General features: G+C 40.0%; 1 protein-coding gene across 17 annotated transcripts in view; it reads right to left on the bottom strand.

Annotated features, from left to right (window-relative positions):
• The window catches only part of TPK1 (thiamin pyrophosphokinase 1), a 325524-nt gene that overhangs the window by 238535 nt on the left and 60768 nt on the right, over positions 1-26221 (bottom strand). The window lies entirely within an intron of this gene.

The raw sequence follows: 26221 nt of genomic DNA, 5'->3' as shown, positions 1-26221 counted from the left end.
CCTTATATCACTGTACTTGTTACTATTTTACTAAATGACCAGGTATGATTTACTTACTTCTTTACCATCTAGCTAGAAAACTTAGGCACTAGTTCTGGAAGAGAAGGGCTCTCCTTTTTGTTTGCTGCTGTAGCCCACATTGCGTAGTTTTCCTATGGATACTCGTATTTCCCAATGTTACTATTTTTAATGCCATTCATAAACTGAGATCCTATGGATGGTATCAATGAAAAATCAGACACAATTCAGCCTGCCCTTATATTTAATGTGGCAGTGGAATGAAGAGGTCACTATACCTTCGCTCCAATTACAGTAAAAATCTACACGCTTGCCTTTTGTCACGTGAAAAACACTAGGACATGTTCCCACTCCTTCTCTATATATGGTACTGGCTGCAGATCAGCAGAATTGACTGAGTTAATACCACATCTGTGACCCAGAAATATTTTATCCCATATCCACTAAACTTGCTTCCTACACAAATGAGATCGGCTGAGTCACTCACTCAGTTTCTATTAAATCTACCAACTCACTTATTCATCATTGTTTTTTTATATAGCCGGTTGTGATTCAGTGAGTTTTGTACAACCATTAAGACTATGAAGAGTAAAACACCAGTGAAAGCAATGGGAGATTAGCACACTACAACACACTCCTTCAATTTACGTCCAGGAAATTCATTTGGAAACTTCCATGAACTTTAATAAGCACTACATACAAAACCACCTGCTGCACTGTTGAAACATTTAGCCTCCTTAAACCACAAAGAGACAAACCATGTCCTTAAGCCACAGAAAGCACAGAGAATGCAGTATTGGTGCAATTAGTGGAATTTACTGTATTTTCTAGGTGACTTTAAGTGTATGGCTCACAAAAAGCAATGGTAGATAAAAGCAGCTAGAGGTGGTAAGCTGTATGGTTCTTCAGTAGAGAGACTATAGCCTCTGGTTCAACCTTTGTCAAAATAATATGATTAATTTACATATGAATAGACATTTTAATATTCTGCATTTCAAGTATCCATTTCTGAGGTCTGGTTTCTCTTATTTTGTGAAGACCAGGATTCCAATAACCTTAGTTAAAAACTACTAAGATATTTTGCACAAAAAGTGTGTGATGATATAGCTACAGAGAAAACAAAATAAGATCAGCATGACAGAGAATTTGTTCTGCTAGCCATTTTATTTGCTAGGATAAGGAAGAAGAATTAGCATTAGTCATTATCACAGTAGTACATTTTTGGCCTTTTTAGTAGATACAAAACAACTTCACTTTCTTTCCCCATTTCTTTCCTTCACCCTATGAATTTATTTCAAAAGAGTATATTCGTTGCAGATTTAGGTCTTGCCATTCTTGCGAATATCAATCTATTCACCAATGTTTGCATTCTACATATTCAAACTAAAACAAGGTATTATAAAAGCAGTCACATTTACACAAACACCCTCCACATTGCTCTAGCTAAGGCCATGAAGCTGGCACTCCTTATTAATCTTAGACAGCAGGGGAACACTCAGAACTCTACGACTGGTCCCTCCAATATTTCTGCCTTCTTCCTGCTTTTTTGCCACGTAACCTTACCCATAAAAGTGGCCTAGAAGAAAGCTGGAGAGGGACTCTGTCAGGGAGTGTAGCCATGGAACCAGGAATAATGGCTTTGAACAAATGGAGGGGAGATTTAAATTAGATGTGATGTGAGGAAGAAATTCTTCACTCGGAGCAGAAAGTGCACATGGGAATTAGGGCTGAAGACGCACCTTGCTTCAGTTCTTTTCCATAAAGAATAGAATGAAGTTGCCTAAAAAACAGTGTTAAAAATAAACTCAGGGCACAGGATGGGAGGTGCAGGGCAGTCCCTGTGGCCGAGGGGCAGCCTTTCTCTCTGGCAAGCCAAATGGCCTGGGGGAGCCAGCCCCAGAAAAGGGGCCCTCAGCCCCCCCAACCCTCCTCCTTGTCCGTGTGAGGGCATTTTCCAGACCGCTCCCAACACAGCCACCTTTGGCCACACATGGGCCACTCCATCACAGAGGCTTGCTGGAGTCACAGTGGCCACCACTGCTGCGCCTTTGCTGTGGGCCCTATAAAACAGGCGCCCTGCAGCTGTCCCACCACTCGCTGAGCATCTAGGCCCTCTGACTGCCAGCTTGTGTGGCAGGAAGAAGACTAGAAGCAGCAAGGCGAGCAGCAGGCCTCCTTGGTGTGCGAGGACAGCGATGCAGTCTGGTGAAGCACCAAGGAGGAATGCACCTGACCAGAAGGAAATGTGTCGTGGGTGGAGGGATGGTGCCGGTGGCACAAGAGACACCAGCGCCCAAAGGACCTCTGGCGCCCAGCCCACAGACACATACAGGCGGTACCATCGGCACCGCAACAACGCGGGGAACAGGCCGGCCCCTCAAACATCCAGTGCCAGGGGGCCTGGGCCTTACCATAGGAGCAACAGTGATGTGGGGCGAAGGTGGGAACATCAGGCAGAGAGCCACAGGGAGCAGAGGCGTGCCCATAGTCCGGAACACAGTGCAGGACCCAGTAATGGCCGTAAACCAGACGGCAGCATTGGACCCATGTATGAAAATCAAGCCAACAGTGGCATGGGACCGAGGCATGGAACTGGATGACCCCCTGGTTCGACACCCTGGCCTGAGAACGTTTCGGATGGAAGACATCCCGTTTGGGCAGTCCCGGGCAACAACTGGCTTAGCCTTCTGCTCAACACCATGGAGCTGGATCCACCAGATGTGGAGGAACAGATAGAAGTGGATCCACCTCTGCCAGAACAGACCTGGGACTACTACGGCATGTCTTTGTGCTCTGCCATCCGAGAGCACCAACAGCATCGCAGGAGTGCCCGGCGAGCCCCCTACTCGTTGCTCAGGCTCCATCGCAAGCATTAGCTTGGAGCCACCAAACACCATGGACATCCTGCAGACTTACCTGCAAGATGTCCCAGCAATAAACAGCTCTGTTGCCAATTCTCAGGGGTTCTGTGAGTGCTTCTTTTTTGGGGGGGAATGGGCTAAAGTTGCACCGGGGGGGGGGGGTAGGTTGGATATTAAGAAGAACTTCTTTACCGAAAGGGCTGTTAGGCATTGGAAAGGGCTGCCCAGGGAAGTGGTTGAGTCACCATCCCTGGAGGTCTTTAAGAGACGTTTAGATATAGAGCTTAGTGATACGGTTTAGTGGAGGACTTGTTAGTGTTAGGTCAGAGGTTGGACTAGGTGATCTTGGAGGTCTCTTCCAACCTAGGTGATTCTGTCTCTTCTGCAGTACCAGAGAAAGCGGACACTTGATTGATTTACACCCCACTTTCAGATCCTTTAACTCTAGGCAAAATGCTGTAGATGTTTTACTGCAAAAAAAAGTTCACAACTAAAAATTTACAATGCTGCAGCAGCTCTCTTTGCTGTCTGTGGAGAAAGATCGCAATCCAAACTAGTTATTTCTTCATTAGGTTTCCTATGGTCTTGAGTCTGGAAGTTGTGATAGGGTCTTGATATCAATGTAGTAATGTCAGCAAAGTTAGGTGGTAAACATTAAGACAGTGAGTCTAAAAAGAACCTTCCACAAAGCCCAAATCTACTACAATCTTGCTAGCCAGTTTCTGTATCACCATATATTATAAGCAGAGGACTTCCTCTCATGATTCAGTAATGTTTCTAGCACTAAGGCACAAATATCACCTTTTGGAGAGCTGGTGGCTAACTGGTGGGCTCTTTCACTCACGGCATCAGGTACGGACTGTTTAACTATGGCATTGCTGCCTAGCTTAGCCACTGTCAGGAAAAGGTGGACATGTGAAAAGGATTATTCTCTTCCTAATCTTCTTGAGGAAACAGAACTTCCTCAGAAGTTACAGCCTGACTATTGCATAAACATTGATCTATGATATCTGTTAGCGATGCACAACTTTGCCAACCCCATGGGAATCAGGACTTCTTTAGAGGCTCAATTTCCAGCTGTTGCTTCCAACAATATACTCAAAACCCAATCTGCATAAGCGAAGTAAGATATAATATCATTTTTAAGTGAGGAAGACTCACAATGGAGATTCAAGAAGGAGAAATAATTATCAGCCCTTTCTAGGTTTGGCTGCTGGCAAGATCAGAGTAAAGAGAAGTGCAGAGCATTATCAATGCAAAACACTCAATTCTGTAAATCATCACTGATCCATACTTGACAGTCTTTAGAAATCATCCCAGAGAACATCTACACATTCACTGCCTTGCCTGAAATCTACAGTTTGAGGGGATAGCTTTTTATAAGCAGAGTAGAGCAAATTAGTAAAGGGCAATTTTCTGCCACCTTTTTCTTAATCTGAGGTTTCATACTAGAACACACAAAGCCTTTTTCACTGAAAGCAAGAACAGCAGCAAATCCAGGCAGACTCCCTTCTCCCTCATACTCCGTGGATCTGAGCTGTCCAAGGGAATACAACCACTCGCTTTGCAAGTGCAACATCCCATCAGATGGCCCAACAATGCACGTTCTGCCAAGTTCTGCCACTGGAAGTATTAGAATGCATTTAAAATACTAGACGATAGTGAATTTGACGCAATAACTGTTATAATAGCTGTTATGAAAAAAAAAAATATTCTCATCTGCCACACTGCAGTGAGCAACAGTAAACTTGGATGACCTGCCCATCAAATGCCCACCAATGCAGCGATCTGTTATGCAGAATTAGGTTGTCTCATTATGCTGGCTTGATTTTTCACATATACAAGCAAGTAATAAGTCTCTGAATAGAGTTCCTCAGAAAACACACAGGCATTCTCTGTATTTGTAGCCAAAATGCTAATGCCTTGCAGTCTTATCAGGATTCCTAGAAGAATATTCTGCCCTCAGAATATATACTAGTTAAAAAGACTAAGAAAGAGTAATGTCTTCCCTCTACCTTTTGTTTCTAGAATGCTGAAGGGAGACAGAATAAAAGCTTTCTTTCAAGATTTCATATGGATGAAAGAAAGTAATTTTTTTTCATTTTGGAAAAAATAAATAAATCCAACTCTCCTCTTAGGAAGGCATACTCAGTTAAATTACAAAAGCAAAACAGTTAACACCATATCAGAGTATTTCCTGTGCTAGGACTGGGTTCACTTCTGCACTCTTTGGGCTCTGACTTTAATTCTCACTTTTGCTTGTAGCATTAGAATGAAAACAAGTCACGAGGGGTATTGTCACAAGGTTTTTACAGGGTTCTGTGTTGTTAAGGCAGCCATTTATACAGCAAAGAAGAATAAATCAGATAATGTACAATAATACCTAAAAGCCTACATTATTTTACTCTATTATTTTGCTCTACCTTCCATTATGTTCTCCTTCTGATATGGGTTTTAACTATTTTCTGCAACCACTAATGAGGTCAGAGATAAAATCAGTGTACACAAAACTCACTAAAAGATGGGTCAGTCTTCTTTTAGATTAAAAAGCTTTTAGAAGGAAACTTGCCATTACATTTTGGAAACAGATCTCTTCCTTCTTTTACTTCTAAAGAGAACATGCACATAATTGTTAGGGATTTTTTCTTGCCATTAGTCGGGTCAAATGAAACTTCATTAAAAAAAATAAAAAAGAAGCTATGTTCTATCTTTATACTGGGAGCAATGCTTCTAAGTAGCTTAGAAAAAAAGCAACAACAAAAAACAATTCCTTTCTTCTGCCACTCTCTATCCACTTGCACTTAGCACACATTGATTTCTATCCCATCTTTATAAAGGACTGTTAGCCATCACAGCTCTGCTTTGTTTACTGTAATCAATACTGTTGTGAACATGTATTGCACCTGAAAAGAGGGGCTTGTAGTTTACTGTTACAGAGATGAGCAGGGAGGGGAAATAACCATACAACACTGGTAATTCTCTTAAGTAAACAAATTCCCCAAATCTCTTTTCTGTGGCTTACAATCTTACTGTTTTGCACTAGGTGGGCTTTCTGATGTTTAATAGTAAGTTTATACTGCAATTTCAGTGAGAACTTAGGTCAGGAACTAGAGGGATCATTAGTTATCTTTCAACTAGTTACGTACATTCAACAAAGTGTACCGCACCTTACTATTTATGATACTTCTATCCCTCTCTCATTTCTATATATATTGGTCAGCCAATCTGAAACGTATTTTTGAAGAAAAACAGACAGCACTATCACATATCTCTTACAGAATACAACTTCACATAGATGTAGAAGCAACAGACAGGCTATTTTATTAATCTGCAGTAGTTAATATGAACTGGAACAAAGAACTCCAACATCCCTCCTGCCTCTAAGCACACGCACCTTTGCTCATGCAAATATACAGTACCTTGACTAAATTCAGGACGTGAGGGTGTAGTTTTTGTGAAAACATGAACTGTGGTGTGGTTCTGGGGAGACTGTAGCGAAGGGTTTACACTACGCTGCAACCAGAACAGTCCAAAGCTTTCTTATTCACAGTTATGTTTCTGGACAGACAGCTCTATGAAGATACCTTATTTATCTTCTTTCATCTTCTGTAGCAGACATGTATCAGAGTGTTATGCACTACACCAAAAATACCCTTGCTGCTAGTCATCCTTCTAATTTCACACGGGCATCCACTAATGGCATGCTCAACTAAGGAGAAGGCCCAGTACCTGTAAATAAATCAGCTCAGTTCCTTAACCTGCCATTTGCTTCCTGTTTCTGTTATCTTTAGCCTGTCCTAGATAGCAACTTTCATTTGATGCTATTAAGAATCTTTGTAATGTATTAACTAGTGACTTTTCATTACTTAAGTTTATCTTTGACATTAAGCAACCATCAGCCAAAATACAGCAAATATCTAAATTATTAGCTTTTCCAGGTCAGGGAAACTTTGCATCATCATTAAAAGGGAAGCACCTTGTGATTCTTGGTTTATGTGTGATTCTTATCCATTTCCTTATTTTTTCATGGCTTGAATATTTAGAAGACAGAAATCTCCCATGGCTGGAATTTGCTTAGCAATGGAAATGACTTAGACCCATTGAAGCAGCACTTGAGAAAGCTGCTAACACAAGATGACTGTAACATGTGGATATGACGAGGATTTCTGGTATACAGAGAAGCTATCTTGCGCTACCCCGCCACAACCCTGACCTGAAGGAAACAATAGATTAAAACTGTACACTTCTATCCACTAGAAGATATGATTTCTTACTACTAGGTAGCTCAGAGCACCACTGACTTTGTAAGGAGATAAATTTCTCTTTACTCCTTTGTAAGGAGTTAGAAATTTCCAGGAACTTATTGCATTCCTTATTATAATGTATGGAAAAGCATTTGGGCTGTCCTGTATACACCCTTCACTGAGGCATTTGTTACAAATGCAGCTATATGAGATGTTATGTTAAATACCTGCACAGGGAGTCCATTTGCTAGCAGAAAAGATTTCCAGCTCACAAGCTGCTGCAGTCATCTCAGCTGCCAAAAAAGCTGCAACTGATTCTTTAATTGCAACACTGGTGCAACAGGGAACTGAAGTGTTAAATTGATCTGTTAACTCACAGCAAACTTTTGGCATGAGCAACCCTTAACTCAACCAGCCTTGCCTTTCATAATCTCCAGCACTGTTTTCCCCTGTAAAATGGGATGTCAGCATCAGACAAGCTCATTTAACATTTTCCTGAGTTAGTCTAGGTGCAGAAATAATCTCCTATGTCCACTTCCTTCATCATGCAGATAACACAGACCCGAATCCGTGAATAATTATGGTTATATACAGAAGCAGCATATACTGCAACAAGATAACTATAGCAGCCCAATTACTCCACTCCTGATTTCCCAATGGAATACTTGTTTATTTTTGGAAGCAAGACTGTGCCTCTTTCCAGAGGGATTACACGTTATCTTAAAGCCAGAACTAAAACTGGCATCTATAGCCATAAATACCCCTCAGGCTGACACAGTGATTGAGAAGGTACTAGCTAGTTGAAAAGCTGACTACATTCCCGATAAATCCACTTAAATAAGCATCACATCTTGTTCTCCAATTATCAATGAAGGTATGAGGTTCTGACCTTTAGCAGAAGGCACGGCCACCCCTGGTGTAAGCATCCCTTGATTGCTAATGCATGATACCCATTTGCGAGTACATTCTTGGTGAGTGAATGCGAGGTTCTCCAGGGGAAGTCTGAAATATCCAGATATTAACTATTTATGAAGCAGGATGAGAAGAAATGGGTGGTGGTCATTCCCCACAGGCCCTGTGCAATGAAGAGCTGTATCATCAGAAACCAGGCTGAGCTCTCTACCGAGGGCAAGCAGGGGGTGTCAGAAAATGGATGCTTTGGCAAGCTCCTACATGCTGTATAGAAGACAAGCAAAAAGACAATGAGCTCAGAAGTATCAAGGGCAATAAAGGTTCAAATAGGCCTACAGATCTTCATTCGTCCCTCCTAACTGACCCTAAAAATCTCCGCGTAGTAATCAAAGGAACAAGACAGAAGACTACTCAAGAGGGTGATTCGGGTCAGGACTTTAGTGTAGGCACTCCAGCTCACCTTTCGGAAGACCCTGTGTCTCTTCCTTCCCTGCAGGACCGCTGCCTAGCTCACGCAGGTGCCTCAAATCAAATGGTGGAGAAAAGTGACGTTTTCAAGAACTGCTACATCAGTGCTTCTGTAGCAGTAATGTGCTTCCCAACTGCAATTGTCACAAATGATCTTACAGCACCATGTAAGGGACAGCTCAGTAACCCCACATCACATTAATTAGAATACGAAGTTGGGAAAGACAAAGGGAAATGCTTGTGTTTAGTCTAGCTACTGTGTAATAAGGCAGGATCAGCAATGAATAAATGTTTTATTTTGAAAACAGAATAAGGCTATTTTCAGCCAATTTCTTTTCACACACAGCAGAGTCATTTTATCCTACAATTTCTATAACCCTATTCCCCATGCTTGTTTTCTTTTCTATAAAAAAGGCACTTTCACCTCGTACTATAAGTTGGCTACACATGGAAAAGGAACTTAGTGTACTACTTCTCCCACAATTCCCCCCTGAGAAAGGACAAGAAGAATGACATAAATGCAGCATTGGAACCAGCAAAATAAAAACAATTTAAAGGATCGCAGCATCCCTGTAAGTCAGTTCAACTTACCAACCAATGAACCAAAAAAGCTCTTGCTTACAGATACTCCCCCGTCAAAGAGCAAAGGCTTGTCTTCCTCACACAAGAGCTGATACTAACATCGGATTATTCCTTCCACCCAAGGACATCCTGTCCCTACTCTCAAACATCCACCCTCTTGCAAAGGGCAACCTCTAGCATTTTCAGTGTACCTGCTACTGAACTGCATTTATTAACCCAGCTGCCCCAAGGATAAAGAAAGCCTCGCAGCTTCTCCCTTTCCCCAGAATGTGTCACCAGTTCCTACCACACCATTAGCCTGTTACCTGAGGAAAGAGGCTAGCCCTAACCCTCTTCATGAGGCAATTGATCCTACTGCACACTCAACTCGTATTGACATCCTGTGTCAAGAACTTGGGCTGGTGATCAGCATTCAGTCGGTTGAAGCCAGACTTCCTATGCTTACTTCCCTAAATAAAAATGCAGAGAGAAGTTCTAGCACTGCCTCTGTCCTCCTTCACTCAAGTGAGCTGATGTTTTCCTATTATTTAAAATACTTGATCCAGCTGTCCTTTCATTACTACTTTTGCACTATGTTCTGCAAATTATGTTAGGTGCTTGTTTATTCAAAACAGCCACCAGCTCTCTAAGCCTCCCTTTGTAATGAGCTGCCAGCTTGCCTCTCTGTTCAGCTGATTCCCATTATCTTGAACTCGCCGTCATCTGAATATATTTAGTCTCACCCAAGTAGTTTTGATTATCAAGATTCTACTACAGTCTAATTAGTGACATTTTTATTACTAATTTGTCACTCAGACATTTCCAGTCACATTAAAAATTCCTGCCAGCTTCTCTGAAATTGCTATGTGCTTGCAGTCTTTTTCTTTTTACACAAGATCAACTAAGCATTTTTATTTTGCTGGGTCGTTGGGAGACTTTTAAAGAAACACTTAGGAAAATTGTCTCAAGTAGCATGTGACTTCTGAGAGTCACGACGAGGATCCAGCCCAGGGAACTAAGATATAGTATTTCCTCTCTTAGACATTGGTCTGAAACCACCTGAGGAAGACATAAACATGTGGCACCTTTATATCCTTATCACTTTGCTTCTGAAGGTATGGAAGCAGTTTTGCTCCAGGTGAACCTGTCTAAGTCAAAGCCCAGCCACAGCAGTCCAGCTCAGCATCTCAGAAAAGTGGCTTAGTGAGTCAGCACAACAAATGACAGATGCTCACACACAGTTTACCTTTCAGTGGCAGCTCTCTGACAGCTCCTAACAGCACCAACCCTGTGGTTGGCTCTGCCATGTCAGTCTGAGGAGCTGCCAAAACAAGCAGAAGGGCTGATGCTGGAATTGGTTGAAAGCCTGCCAAATTCTACCTGAAACTCAGTCCCATACATCTGAAGTCAATACAGACATCAGGACAGAGTACTGGGTGCGTGTATATATACCATAATGTGCCTTGCCTTTGAATTGAACAGAGGATGGAGTTCACGCTCATACAGTCTGAGAAGGAACACGTTCCTCAGGCTGACCAAACTCGGGTAGTATCACCACACCTGCCCTCACGAAGCTCTGAATTTAACAGATAACATCAACCACCAGATCTGAAGTCAAAGGAGAAGCCTTGCAGAGCAAAGCACTAACAGCAAAAAAAATATATATATATTTATAATTGGTAACTCTTGCCTTCTTAGAACAAAATCTGGACTTCAGAATGCAACGTACAGCCTTTACAAAGGGTTAATAAACAATGGCAATATGCATCTCATAGACATAAGCAGTATGTTTTATAACTGTTAATTACATAGATAGCTGCTATTATAAATAGTGCTAAAGCAATCCATTAACCAGATGGCTTTCAGCAAATCAGAATTTATTACTCTTTTAGGAGCTCCTTATAAAAACGTTACTTTCAGATAAAGAATGGGAAGCAGCTGAAGTAGTTGTCCATATCTGCTTTTCACTACAGCATGGGGGGGAAGTGTCGTATTAATTTAGTAGAGACAGCTCATCCTATTGGAGACTTCTCCCTTCTTTTCATGGGGAATGGCAACCCTCACTCAGACTTCCACTGCTCTGCACTGTGATGAGGTTGACTAGCATGGGCTGGAAAGGTATTTGAGGATAACACTTCTTTCTGAAACTCTGACCAAAGTCAATGAAACAAATTCTTTTGACAGCAGTAGGATTAGGATTTCTGTCTTAAGTGTCTGTGACTGCCCATGAAAATATAAAACATCTGAATAAGTGTCTTGGTATTATACATGAATTTATTACTTACTGCCTTGTGAATCTACTGAAAAGCATTAAGATTCTGAGTGAGACAAATGTAATTTATTTGCAGCCCAAGACATCAATATTTACTTATATTTCTGAAGATTTAACATTGCAGAGTTTGACAAGGTAAGTGTGTCAGCCTGCACTTTCAGCAGATACCCTCTGCGTAGGAGTGTAGGAGAGAGTTAACTTTCAAACGTGTCAATAAAATCTATTTCACAAGTCTTATAGCCTAAATAATATCAGTGGGCAATGAACTGGAATTCACACTCATTTAGAACTTTAATAGATTACATTCCAACTGCAACTTGGCAGATAAAAAAAAAAAGATTGAAAAATGGCTCCTTAAGTTCGGAATTCATTTTATTGCATTCCTTTAAAGAATGCTTGTTCATGGGAAGTGTTACTTGTGAAAGTATTGCTGTTTGGGGTTTGTCTCTTTGAGCTTTTTTCATTAAAACCTAAGAATCTATTAGGTTGTAGGTTTGTGTTTTGTTCTTTCTCCTAAGCAAACTAACATCCAGAAGGGTATGCCAGCTCATCACCCATATTCCATCCTACTTTAAGGAGATAGGCACCGAGCCAAGTTTTAATGAAGTTGCAGAAAAGATAACCGATGGTTTCAATACTTGAGTGTTTTGCCAACAAGAGCTCAAAGAAGATTTATGTGCCATTATTCTCTAAACATTAATAAATCACACGCAAAAAGATGACAGCGTTCAGTGTGCATTGCCACATAGCCATATACACACTTCACAGTTGATGAAAGCTTTGGCCTCCTGCCTTATCACACCCAAAGTCTCAAGGTAGGCTTTGGAGGCATAAACTATGCTGAGTGTTATTGCTTGAACGGTTCTCAACAATTGCCAAGCACAAAAAGAAGAGTTGCTTGTTATGGATACTCCCATCTTAGCATGACAGGATCTCTTCTCAACTTTCACTTGTTAATGAGGAGAAAAGGATCTAGGTATGTCTGTTAGATGAACGTGTATTTTCACATGATTCTGGCAGCATTTTACAAAGAACCAAAGGTGATGAAAGTTTTAAATGGAATGTGGGAACACAACTCCTCCAGGCTCCTTTGGAAAAGCATTCCTTATGCTTATTTATGTTTGAGTACAGTACTACAACGTTTCCCTCAGAGCACCCAAACACGCAAAGCATTCTCCATGAAAACACAGTGCACCAATCTTCCCACTCAGCTTTTCTCTCATCTGCTTCTATGTAAAGCAGAATGTCCTTTCTAAACGAAATAAAACTTTGCTACACCACTACCAATAGACTGAAAGTACATTCTGAAAAAAACAGTTGTTTTAAGGCAAGCAAATGAATAATTACTTCTCAGTTCTAACTGATGAACCTAAGGACTTTTTTTTTCTTTAAATTTTAGCACTATTTTTCAAATATTGAGTGAACTGGGAGAAATCTGAGAAACAGTTTAACATTCGTGTCATCACAGTATTGGTTGCTCAGAAGACGTATGTTTGAAACTTGGCTGCGGTGCCAGATGCTCCTTTCTACTGTTTTCCTCAGCATCTGGAATCATTTAGCACTTCAGAAAGATCACAGACATGGATGTACTTGCAGTGTGATTCTAAACAGGCTTCTGATTCTGGAAGTGTTTCCCAAACAGAAAATGCACTATAACGTGAGAATAAGAAAGACCTCTAAATCTTGAAAAATCTTTTAAGTGTACCTTTTGCAGAAGCATGTGGCCCCGCTCATCCACATTTGGACAGAGAGGAAATGTTTTTCCACAGAGACATCAGAGAAGGACTCCGTGCCTTGATGCGAATCTGTCTGTGTCCAAGTTCATATCCTAGGTTTTCTAGACTCCCCTGGGAAAGGCCGATAGCTCTTAGGTAATCCTAAGAAAAAGACATCACTATAGCTCCCAAGAGAGCAGAGATTGAAATGACTTCTGACCTCTCCACATGGAGGAGAGACAAGAGGAGAAATGCACTTGTTTCCCAAACCTAAGCGAAAAAATCTCCAGCCTCTGTAAGAGTGCTTTTGTCTCTAACCACAGAATTATGTGCTACCTTTCTCTGAAATTCAAAAGACAAACTTACACATCTTCCCTTCCACCTAAGTGTCTGCAGTGGTCTCGCAGTCTCAGTATAAAAAAAGGAATGTCCATTTAAGTTAGTCTTTTACAGGCCCAACAACTGTGCCTACGAATGAAGAAAAACACATCATATTAAGCTTGAGATGATGTTGCTTCAAACAACCACACTAATTTACAGAAATAGCAATACTGTTCATTTATAATACAATGCTAGGTAAAGTATCACAAATGAACTAGGAATAAGAAGAAGATTAGCAGGCTTGAAAATACCCTCAAACCATTCCAAACAAAATCTTTTATAGTCTCTCTTTAATGCTGCATTCAGTTTGCAAGGCAATGTTTGTGCTATTCTTCTGGAGCCCGGAATGAACTGGATCCTTCTTTACTATAGTCAAACATGACGCATAAAATGTAAATCAAATTTGTTGCCCCAAAGTGCCTTCAAGATCATTTCCCCAACTTTTATGGCTAGTGAGATGGGTTGTCAACTACAGAATACTGCACTGCCATGATAAAGTAGTGCCCTAGACAATGTGATGCTACAGCATCAGCAGGGACAAAGTTTCTATGTGCAGTTATTCATGTTACTTTAAGCAGTCCCAGAAGGGCTCACTAGGACAGCACACTTGTAAAAATAAATAAATAAATTGTTAAGACTTGCAGCAAATTTCAACAGATTTTGCACACCTCTAAATTTAATATCTAAATGAGAACAGCAGCAGCATATACTTGCAATATAAGAGAAACATCTTACAGCAAAGATTTACTATACTAATAACACTAGGGCTTACCTATTGTCCTGCACATTTTGAAAAAGGACACTGCATATGTATATTCAAATTGCCAGATATGAACAGTGGGTCACAAACAAAACTTAAAATGTTGAACTGCATCAGCCAAATTGACAGTGGATTTATTATTCCGACCCTTTCTTACACATTTTTGCATAGTCAGTTCTGCTGCCAAAGCATTTCTAGAAGGTGAATACAAAGGATATCAAGCACTATAATCACCAAATGAAATATGACTGATGCATTAATGCTCACTCAAATCTATAGATCTAAAGAAAGAGCAATAAAATTTAACGCTTGATTTGGAAGTAAGTTTAAAAACTAACCCAATCCTAAATTCACTGAGGAAAGCAAACTTCACAAATCACTGCCAAAAGCATTAGCATTTTCCCTCCTGGAGAAAAGGTCAACTTCAGATGCCTTGTTATGATGTATCTGGGTTTTTCAAAGTTCTAATGAGAGTGTTGCTCTATGACAAAGATGCAGAGGCCTACAAAAAATAAGATGGCCAGCCAAGGCAAGTTCAAAATCGTAGCTTTGCATTCTCTAGTCTTAACCTCATTGTCCTTCCTCTGTGGCTAAACAGAAAGGAAAGATCTGAGGTGGAAAATAGCAAAGAGTTGAGGTAGAAGACAGATGAGATCAAATAACACAGCTTAACTATAGATACGACCTGGCACAAATTCACTTGACTTGTGATTTTGCAGTAAACTGGCCAAGGAAACCAACTTTGAAGAGAAAATAACCTCACATCTGAGCTGCTCTGCAAAGAGACAACTTAGAGCTTAAGGTTGGATAAATTATGTTTTGGAGGTGTTCCTTCTCTTTCCATTGACTGAAGAGGGAAAGACTGGAACTGACCTCAGAAACTAAGAAACTTTAGCTAAATGTCCCAAGTTAAGTGAGATCTCACTGGGGTACCCTACAGTGAAATACTTCTTAAAAAGAATGGAAAGTGCAACTTTAAACCCTGTCAGTGTGACTTTTAGTGGACATTTACTGTGCCTCACCCATTCTCCTATGCTTTCTCTTCTCTTTCAGGAAGCAGAGAGAAAAACGGATTTACAAAAAATGGAACATAACAGCTTTTGCCAAGCAGTTGCTAATATCACAGTTATCTATATTACAGCAACACCAAGGACAAAGTATATAAAAACTGGAAGAATCAGTCTACTTCCATACTATGTTGATACTCCCAGGAATCAAATTTGGTTGTAACCCCTCTTTGTCTGACCTGATCATGGATTCTACAGTGATGCTGTGTGCTGTGTGTTAGGTGCATTTCTCTCTGTCCATCTATTTGCTCATGTATTTGTCCCACTGTAACTTTTGAAACAATTATACAACTTTAAGACACAAGCCAAGGAGCATAAGAAGAAATAAATTTTAATTATGAAAAGCAGGCAGGAAGGTAGAGCAAACCAAAACAGGTGGCTCTAGATGATATTTAGAAGTTCCTATAGGCCCACAGTTCTTGGTGAGACTGTTATTCCCATCAGAAGAGGCAGAAGTTCCTGCAGATGGTTTAAAGCCTTTTTTGTAATTTAGATACACCTTTTGATGTCAGATAACAGCCTTGCATGCATTTGTCAAAAGGATTACAGAGCTCAGCTAAACAGAGCTGACATGATCTGTGTCACTCTCGGGTCAGAGCACTTGGTAATGACTAAACATTGTGACTTCTTGACAACTATTTACCAATACTAATCACTTTCTCCAGAAATCTCATAAAAAATTCCTTACATTCATCACATTCCTTATCCCTAATTACTTCACATCATTTTAGAAATGAAAACATCTGAGTCTGAATAACCACGGAGGCTTCCTAAAATGTCATATCTATCACAGAGTTTGCTATTTTCCACACGTTATGAAACCAACAACAATTCTATTATTCAGCCTTACTATCATCTGAAAGGAACATGAGAAAAATTCCTTTAACTGAAGCAAAAACAGCTATGAAAATTGGAGTGAGATCATTTCAATACTTCTACAACGTAGGCCTTCCTAGTAAGTTCTTCTCCTGGCTTCTAACTTTTTTAAACTTGCAGATTTTACACTTTGAGAGACTAAACTGTACTGCAGCTTTGTCCTGCTGTTTGCTTGCAGTCATGCCAAATAACGCAGCGTAGAGGCATTCTGAGCCTCTCCAGTTCTTTATCTTCAAAATATGTGGGCCTTTTCAAAGATTTGCAAAGTCAACACAGTTCCTCCTCCATCCCTCTTTGAATTAAACACGTTTCTAGACGGATGTTCCAGACTTTATCATCTAGTCTGACCCAACTATCTACTATTCGTATCTTACACCTCACAAACACAAAGCAAACTAACAGTACGGACTACTGGAAGCTAGGAACTAATGCAAAGTGCATGGAATACTACAAAGTTGAAAGACAAGTGCATGTTCAGACTTAAGCAAAACGCCTAGACTGCTAGAAACAGAAGTCCCATGGAGTCAGAGCCTGGGCTCTGAACACCGGCAGTAGCAGGTTGAAGTTTGGAAGATTAGGAATTTTTGGAAAGAAATTCAAATTGGATAATATTCATACTCTACGGCCCTGAACTACTTCAGTGCTAGTTCAGCTTACACTGAACCAACATTCATTCTCGTGATGTTAATACCTTATCTAGCACGTCTGAGTTAATGTTCAAACTGATTTCAGCAAACACAGGAGCGGGCTATCTTTAAAGCAAGATTTTTGTGAAGTGCTCACCCTCCAGCAAGATTTTTGTGAAGGTGTGAACCAAATTAACTCAAAGTAACTGAAGAAATATTGATATCAAGAGCCGTTACATCATGCTCCAAGTCATAAAACTTCCAACAATGGAAGATGATGATAAAACACTTCTAAAAATTATGGGTTGTGCCTGCTATTTCTGAGGCCAATGGGATTTTCCAGAATGAGAAATCTATGGCATTCTTTTCTTTCCAATCCAATGTGATTCACTGTCAATGAAACTAAGTCAGACTACCATATGTCACCATCTCTCTTCAGTGTATTCGATACGGAATTGTGAACTTGGGAGAGGAAAGCTGCTAATTGCCACAATACCAGTCCCATTTTGACATTTTTAAATTTTTGGCTGCTATAAATACATGAAACCAAATCAAAGTCGGTCAAATAGCGCTTCATGCATTTCCATAAAAACATCTTTGGTGCAATCAGAAAGAACCAAGGCTGAAAAAAACAACTAATACTCCAACGTTCTAATAATAAGGAGAAGGCAAACAACTGAGCATTCATGCTCTATACCATACAGCAGCTGCCTTTGACACAAGACCAACATTTTAGAACTTTGCTTGCCACACAACTTAGCATATAATATCTAAACAATTGCATATTACAAAAAAAACCTCACTATGCTGTTTTCAAAGTGTAGATGCATGTACTATTTTTAGCATCACATTATCACATTTAGGTACTGCTATAATCTAACAAAACAGCCTACCTGTACAAAAGAGCAGAGACAATGATTAGAACTGAAAAGCTATTTTCTGACTTGCATGATTTTAAAGTTCAATTTAATATCTGATACCGTGTGTGAGCACAAAACAGCACGTAAACCATTTAGATAAGAAAAAGAGCAATCCAACATGCATCTTCTCCAACTACTGATGTCCCTTCAGGCATTGAAGGCAGTGCAGGCTGCATATTCCATCAGCCCTGTATCCAATAAGTACGTTCATAGTCTCAACTTAGTACTGAAGAGCTAAACTGTTCACTGTCCAACTTGCTTGTTCTTATTATCATGGTAATACAGTAATCAAAACTCTTGAAATTAAAAGGCTGAAAGCATAACCATATTTAGATAATGTAAAATGAGGAGATGCACTTAAAAAGAAATCATCATTTAAATAAAACCGCTGGGCCAAAGCTAATGGTGAGGTGGTACAGTGTCAGTTTGTCTGAGGGAGGCTTTTTACAAAAAACAAACAAAAAAAACAACAAAAAAAAACTTTTGTCTGCCCTGAAGCAACCCTGGAATAAGAGAAGAAAGACAGACTATAAAACAACAGTTTGATCCAAAGGCCATTGTAAACAGTGAGAAGTCTGACATCAGCAACTCTCGAAAACTTCAAACTTTTACAAGATCTTACATCTTCCGCCTAGTAGTGGATTCACACTAAGCTCTAGCTATGAAAATAACACTTTTGCCCTGCAGTGACTCCCAGAGAACACATCTTTTTAAACACTTTTCACTGTGTAGCTTGAGGCAGTGAAAAAACAAGTGTTTCTTTTATGGGGTTAGGAACCTTCTCTTTTCTGTCACGCGTCTTACTTATGCTAACCTCTTGCATTCGCCCCTAGTCCCTGCGTTCATTGCCAGGACCATTCCTCTTGTTGAACCACTAACAAAGTGAGCTATTAATGGTCTTTTTTTCTATTGCCTTATGTCTCCCTTTTTGCTTGGGGTGCTTTAAAGCATCCTCCTGACATTATTTTCCAAAGCTCCTTCTTTCAGCTGTCCTCTGGGAAACATGGTAACAGGATATATAGTATGATGCTATCAAAGGCTTTTATATAAGAAAACTTTTGACAATAGAAGTCCCCTAATGGGATTTGCATCCCAGCTCAATAGAAAAAAGCACTGTAATAACCTCCCGTTTTTTTTCTTCTGCTGTAATCATCTGTTATGCTTTTCACTAGTACTTCAAAGCAATTCTCTATTGTTCTGTTGCTCTGAACTTATGCACAGCAGGGTTTAGCTTTTCAAAGCATCACAGAGGGGGATCTTAATTACTCATTTTTTTTTCAATTTTCAAAAAAAAATCTCAAATTCATTAAACAAACAAAAATTCCTTTTAGATCTCAGAATTTCCTGTTGGTGGATTTGCAGAGAATTAAAATCAATAAAAAATGCAGTCTTATGTGTCTCAAATTTTACCTGAAGACCTCATTCTATCACAGCTACTACTACGATGAGGGAACTTGAATTGTGCAGAAGGCTGGGAAGATCCAGCTCTCACTTTTGCCAAGAAGTATCTAAAAGTTTGCAGAAATCAATAATAGCTACTTTTCAAAACATCCATACACTTGGACTACCTCTTGAGAGATCTGATTCTGAGCTGGAAAGGCACTAACAATATACATGTCACAAATGAGAGAAGTGTACCGTATCTCTGAGCTTTTAAGCTGAGTTTTGTGAAGAGAACTGTAAACCTTTAGCTCATCACTGAAAACTGGTAGAGGTCAAGGTTATACACTGAGTAATGGGCAAAACTTGGTCTGGTGAAACTGTGCCCAAAATCTCAGCTAGTGCAAAACTGCTGCAGGTCCTAAGAATGATATTATTTAGTTTCCAAGCTTAAAGCATGGTGCTAGCCAACCCTAATCTAGGCCAGATTTTCTTGTTCCTGTAATATAACCTAGGTCCCCTACCCTCAAGAACACTTGAAATAACTGTCCTCAGATTGCTGCAATTGAAGGATGTTAGCTCACTGCAGGCAGTCCAGCATCAGGTACACCACCGTAAGAAAATGTTGTTTAAATCTACCTCAGTCGGTGCTGAACAGCACATTTAAGTTACCAGATACAAACTAGAAATTTCATTGGTCTTCTGATTCAAATTCGGAAAAATGAACTTCATTGTTGACTTATCAGGAGGCTAATATTACTCTGGGGAAAACAGAGTAGTTTAGCTGAGGCCAACGGTAAGAGTTACTGCTCCTCTCGATGCCTGCTGGAAACTGCAATAAAGCATACAAGTCCATGCGACATCCCAATCACCATTTTTATGAACATTCTCCTATTTATTAATAGAGGCTGCTCTAAATTCACTGAAGCTTTATGCCAGCTGCCAATTCTGGGCCTAGTACAAATTTGAGATATATTACAAGTTCAACAAGAAATGAAAATAAAAGGTGAGAAAAAAGTTCAGCATATGCCAACAAGGCAAGTTCATTGCTGACAGGTAAGAGGGCAAGTGAATGGTGGTTCGTACCAATAATTCCAGATGTTTAGTTCAATCACTAAAGACAATGGAGGAAAAGGTATCAATCATGGAGAAGAAAAAATGTTACCAGGGAAAATAAGGTTATTTCCCTCTTGTTGTTAAACTCCAGGACCCTGTTCTTTGCTCTTAGACATTCAAGCTGTTCTAACTGATCTGTTACCTTTCGCTCGGTGTATTTGCCTGAGCTTTGCTTTGCCGTTTGTATTTACATTTATATACGCAGCTTTTGGACCTCAACAGAAGACACTCAAAATATCAGTCACCAATTATATTGAAGACAAAAGCAACATAAAATGAATGGAAGCATGAGGCATTTAAAGACAGATGACTGAAATTCATGATACAAATTAACACCTTTCCTTACTTGATTCCTCAGGAAGTATTTTGTAATCTGCAGCCACCTCCAGGTGCTAACAATTCATTCATTAGCAGCATTTTCACCAAACAGTAGGCTGAATTTGACAGGAAAGTTTCCTCACAGTCAAGATACTATTTAAAATCCAGTATCTTTTACAACAATCGAAGTTGCTAGAGATGGAAATTTGAAGAAACAAAGCCAAAAAACACCCACCTCGATTTATGGATAGCACTCACAATAGATTTAGTGTAAGAAAATACTATTTAAGTGAAGACAGTCTAAAACAAGTTCAGATTTGGGTATATTGCACTGCTGCTGTAGAAGTCTGCTTTCTGCTATCTCAATATACAGATCCCCAAAAATAAAGAGCTGAAATCTCTATGGTGAACAACAAGCTTTTTATCTTGCTGGACTTCCTCCACATTCATACATTAAGCCTACAGAGAAATAACTGGTGGGGCAGCTGAGTAAGGAGACATAGCTAGACTCCAAATTCCTTAAGGAATGGTCCATGAAAGAGACTATTTAGGGAAGAAGTCATAATTGACAGACATTTTTGCAGCCCAGTCTCATAGATTTTAAAAAAGAAAGGACTGATACAATCATGTCTCCTTACTGTCTGCTTATCCAACTTTACACATCCCACAAGTCAGTATTCAGTTAGCCCACTCCAAAAGGATGTTGGTAGTTTATTCTAGTACATCAGTCAGGGTCATTTTTAAATGAATGCTTGATATTCTGTTTGATTTAAAGCTTTCCTGGACAACCTTTATTTGCAGAATACTTCTGAGAAAGATACAGTGACTAATGTGTCACAACCATTTCAGAGATTGAAAAATGCCCATGGACATGTTTCCTTACCATAATGTATAAGTGTAATAGCCTTCCTCTTCAGCTAAGCGGGACTGGATTAGCCAATATTTTAATTCTGCAGCTGTGTTTATCAGTAAGCACTTGGATGCAAGAATACTCTGCTAGAAGTTAAATGGAACCTATGGAAAAAACCTATTGTAATATGTCTTTCTCCAGTAGTATATCTGAAGATGTTATTTAACAGCACCTTGACATTTCCAGAAATACAGCATGGATGGGAACTTCATCAGATTGCTGTAGAACATTGTCATATTACTCCAATTCTTAAAATAATTTTATTTTTCAGAGCATAACTTCCTGCTCTTTATAACTGGCTGTCAATATTTCAAGAACAAAAAGTACTCTACGATGTAGAGCCACTTAGCATGCTACCATCAAGCGAGGACATGCAGACAATTCTGGATCATTTGAGTATTATAGCTTTTAAGGGAAATGTTTTCAGAAACAAGAAACAATTTTCAGATCCTGATCATGAGACAATTTTACCCAGGTGATTTCTTAGCATTGCAATAATTTTGCCCCTTTCCTAATACTTTACTATGGAGACGATAAATAAATAAATAAATAAATAAAAATACAGAAGCACTTGCAATCGCTAGACATTGTTGAAATTCTTGGCATAAATCACACAATATCCTGAGTTGGAATGGACCTACAAGGATCATCAAGTCCAACTCCTGGGTCCCCAAAGGACCACCCAAAAAATCAGACCGTGTGTCTGAGAGTGTTGTCCAAACACTTCTTGATCTCCAGCAGGCTCGGTGCTGTGACCACTGCGCCCCGGGGAGCCTGTCCCAGTGCCCGACCACCCTCTGGGTGCAGACCCTTTCCCTAACACCCCGCCTGACCCTCCCCTGTCCCAGCTCCATGCCGTTCCCTCTGGTCCTGTCGCTGTCCCCAGAGAGCAGAGCTCAGCGCCTGCCCCTCCGCTCCCCTCGTGAGGGAGCTGCAGGCCGCCATGAGGCCTCCCCTCAGCCTGCTCTGCTCTGGGCTGAACAAACCAAGGGACCTCAGCTGCTCCTCATACATCTTGCCCTCTAGGCTCCTCACCATCTTCATAGCTCTCCTTTGGGCACTCTCTAATAGTTTTATGTCATTTTTATACTGTGGCACCCAAAACTGCACACAGTACTCGAGGTGAGGCTGCACCAGTGCACAGCAGAAAGGGACAATCCCTTCCCTCAACTGGTGAGCAACGCTGTGCTAATGCACCCCAGGACATGTTTGGCCCTTCTGGCTGCCAGGGCATGCTGTTGACTCATATTCAACTAGCTATCCACCAGAATCCCCAGACCCTTTTCCGCCAGGCTGCTTTCCAGCCTCTCATCCCTGAGTCTGTACGTATAGCCAGTGCAGCCCCTTCCAAGGTGCAGAATCTGGCACTTGCACCTTCATTGAACTACCAATAAATAACAAGTATGTAAGTGAATTTTTTATTAAAGATTTTAAAGAGCAGATTCAAAAATCTCAGGAATTTTCATTTACTCTTCATAAAGCTTCCTTTTTTTTTTTTTTTTCAGCCACTAAAACATGGGCTTCCTTATTTTTCAAACTTATTAAAGAGAGAGTTTCAGACATTCAACTCACAGTAATTTCTTTCAACTCACAGTAATTTCTGTTAAAGATATATTTACATTTGAAAGCACTTAAAATGTAGTACTGCAGACTAATGTATGTTCAAAATTTTTCCCTGGCCATTTCTGGGGAGAAACAGGAATCAAACCAGGAGTTACAAACATCATTGAAATACAAACAGAAATGTATGATACGTTATAAGGTTAAGGTAAGGCCCCACTGAACCAGGTATTCCTTATAGGAACCTCCTAAACACAAAAAATGTGCAGCTCTGAGAAAAGCAGTGGCCAGACTCTTCCACATATTTTCCACAACTAGGATAAGGACTCCGAAGAAAGCTGTACCACTTCCACTGGTAAAAATAGCTACAGTAAGAGCTATATTCAGAGAACTTTTGATGGATTTGAATGACATTCCCAGCCTTGTGCTTACTCATAGTCTATTCTCAATTCTCTGTATCCACCTCACCTTCCCATATTCAGTGTCTTCATATCAGCTTCACTTGTCATGAGTCTGTTTTCCTTCACCTGCTCCCCTTTAGCCACCTATTCTCTTCAATTTTTTTTTCAACTTGTTTTGTCCCTCCCTAGTACACCCAACATTTCATCGAACCACCAGCATTTTCTGCCATTTTACTCTATATTCTGATTTTGAATAACACCCTGCTCCAACGTTTCATCCTTTAGGACAGCACTATCTAAATCTAGGTATTGCTGACTGTACCTAACACAAAGGGAACATCTAGCCTGGTTAACGACATTAATGAATATAATAAAAGAAAATCATGGAAATCTTCAGCTTACGGTACCTCACTATTGACTCTTTGCATGCTTGTATGGTAAGAGTTGTAAAAGCTGCTAAATGTCCCCTGTAAGCACGGAATTCAGATTTCAGTGTCCTTCCCAAAGCACAGGGAGGGAAGTTCATGCAAACTTGCACTGATCGAAATAGTTCTTTTCAAAGTATGTCAGTAAAAATAGATTTCATACAAGTCTGTAATAAACCAAAGGCTAATTAGCTGCAACCACTTTTTCTTGAGGTCAAGAGAAGTTACACCTGGGATGATTTTAGCCTAGAATAGCCACACTTATCAATGTGATTTTTTTTTAAACTGAGGACATATCACATCACACCTTCATTTTTACTTGATGCTAAAGTGACAGGTCTAATGAGACAAGTTATTTTGATAGAAGGACACAAGCTACTTGAAAATAACACTTCTGTCTCAGCATTCTGTACTCAGTATAACATCCAAGATTGCAGTAACTTTAAGAAGTTCGTCCATATTTTTTTTCCTTACACTTTTCTCTCCCTTTTTTCATGATTTGTGTAGCTGGCAATATTTTGTGGATCAACAGCCCTACTGTTTCCTTCTCATTACTCACAAACACTAGAATTTTTATGAGATATCAAGGAAGTACAGGTGGTGATCAGGCGCTGTTTCTGAGGATGTTTCATTCTTTCCAAAATTCTTTCAGTTCACGTACCAAAACCCCAGGGTCTCCTAGTCATGAAACAGCTCTCTGCAGAGACTCTTTCAGGGCCAGGGTCCAGGAGCCACAAGATTGCTGATGCCTACAGCAGCCTATGAGGACTGTCAATCAGGTGTTACCAGAATCTTGTCCTGGATTCACAGCTAAGGTTTACTGAAGCTGAGATGTTTTGAAAAAAACACCATCTTCCTCTCTTGTTTTGCTTAGACAGAAAATATCCACCTATTTCTGGAGGTAACCTACCAGCACAAGTCCTATCAGCTTAAACAGGACTTCTGCTCCTAACTTGCACAGGCACTTTGAAAAAACTATCTGCAGCACCAGTAATTACTTTCACTGTAGTTATGCTCAGAGGACAGAAACCCACTGTGGTAGTCTCAAGCAAGACATTCTGTAGTCTACTCAATTTTATTCGACTTCTCATCCCAGTCCTTCACTGAAGCACTACAGCTAAGGGCCCATTAGTGTTACAGTAAGAAGCACTCCATGCCCCAAGAGTTACTCTGCAGAGATTTGATTGCAAGAGGAAAACTTAAAATTCCAAAGGACAGACAAAAAAGTCTGGTTTAACATAACAGAGCATAAAAGCAACGTACCTATCATACTACAGTACACTACATGCTGCCATTCTGTAACTGGTCTTGTTTGCTGTTTTCCAACCTCAACCCTCAGAACAGAGGAAAGCTGGGGTGAAATAAGAAGACAAATACCCTTCTTCTTTTCAGTATTTAATGCAGAATATGTACTTTCAGTGTATCTTTTTAAATGAAAAAATACTTAAAATCGCATCTAGAAAATATAGCAAATAGAGCTGACAGTCCTTCCACCGAGCACAGTCTGACACTGCAAGCTAAACAGAGCCCATTTGAGACACAATACTCATTCAGATGCTTTGAATCATCCCGTGCAAGTTTCCATTCTTTTTTATCTCCTGTGTCTAGATAGGCAACTATTTTAGGCTAGCTGGAATTAGGTGATATGAATACATTCTCCCTACTTTGTCTCTTACTCCAATTCCTTTTTAACTGTGCAGCTACCCCCTACTGGACCCCATGCCTACGGTGAAATGAACTAGTGCTATCTGCCCCAGTTAGTTACAAGGAATCTCTCTGCAAGGTTCCCAGCCTGGTAACAAGTTAGAGACATTTCCCGTGGTTTGTCACAAAGCTTCTGAAGGACTACATTTCTGCACTGGAGGAATTAATAGCTCCAAGCTTTTAAAGATTTATACATCTCCAAAAAATGTCAGTAAATTTGCAGCTATCGTACCAGAGCTGATTAGCACTGTGCATATTAAACAAAAGGGTAGTGAAATTTGATTTGCATATTTCTGACATACACACAAATTCCCACCACTTTCACAACATAATACCTACACGGTTCATTTTATTTTGATTAAAATTAACACATTTCACTGATGACCTTTAAAGGAATGCTTGCTCCCAGACTTTTAAATGCACCATTGATCTACTACACTTTGTCAGCAAAACAATGATCACTTCTAAGATGCTTCTCAAAAGCTAAAGAATCTTTCACAGATCAGTTCACAAAGTTCCCACTGACGTAAGCAATGCAGAGAAGCAGAATTTGCATAATCAGTTCACTTGCTGCATTCTGCAACAAGGGACATATTCTGCTGATTCGCACCCTCACCAGAAGGTTGCTCTAGTTAGAGGAAATTGCCACATAGCAATTCAACAGACTTGAAGTTCATTAGCCAGGTAGCAGCCAAGTAAATAAGCAAATGAAGATATATGTAAGTT

The sequence above is a fragment of the Anser cygnoides genome, chromosome 2, assembly GCF_040182565.1.
Source record: "Anser cygnoides isolate HZ-2024a breed goose chromosome 2, Taihu_goose_T2T_genome, whole genome shotgun sequence".
NCBI classification, from domain to species: domain Eukaryota; kingdom Metazoa; phylum Chordata; class Aves; order Anseriformes; family Anatidae; genus Anser; species Anser cygnoides.
Note: the sequence above shows the minus strand (reverse complement) of the source record. Positions and strands in the feature narration are given on the sequence as shown.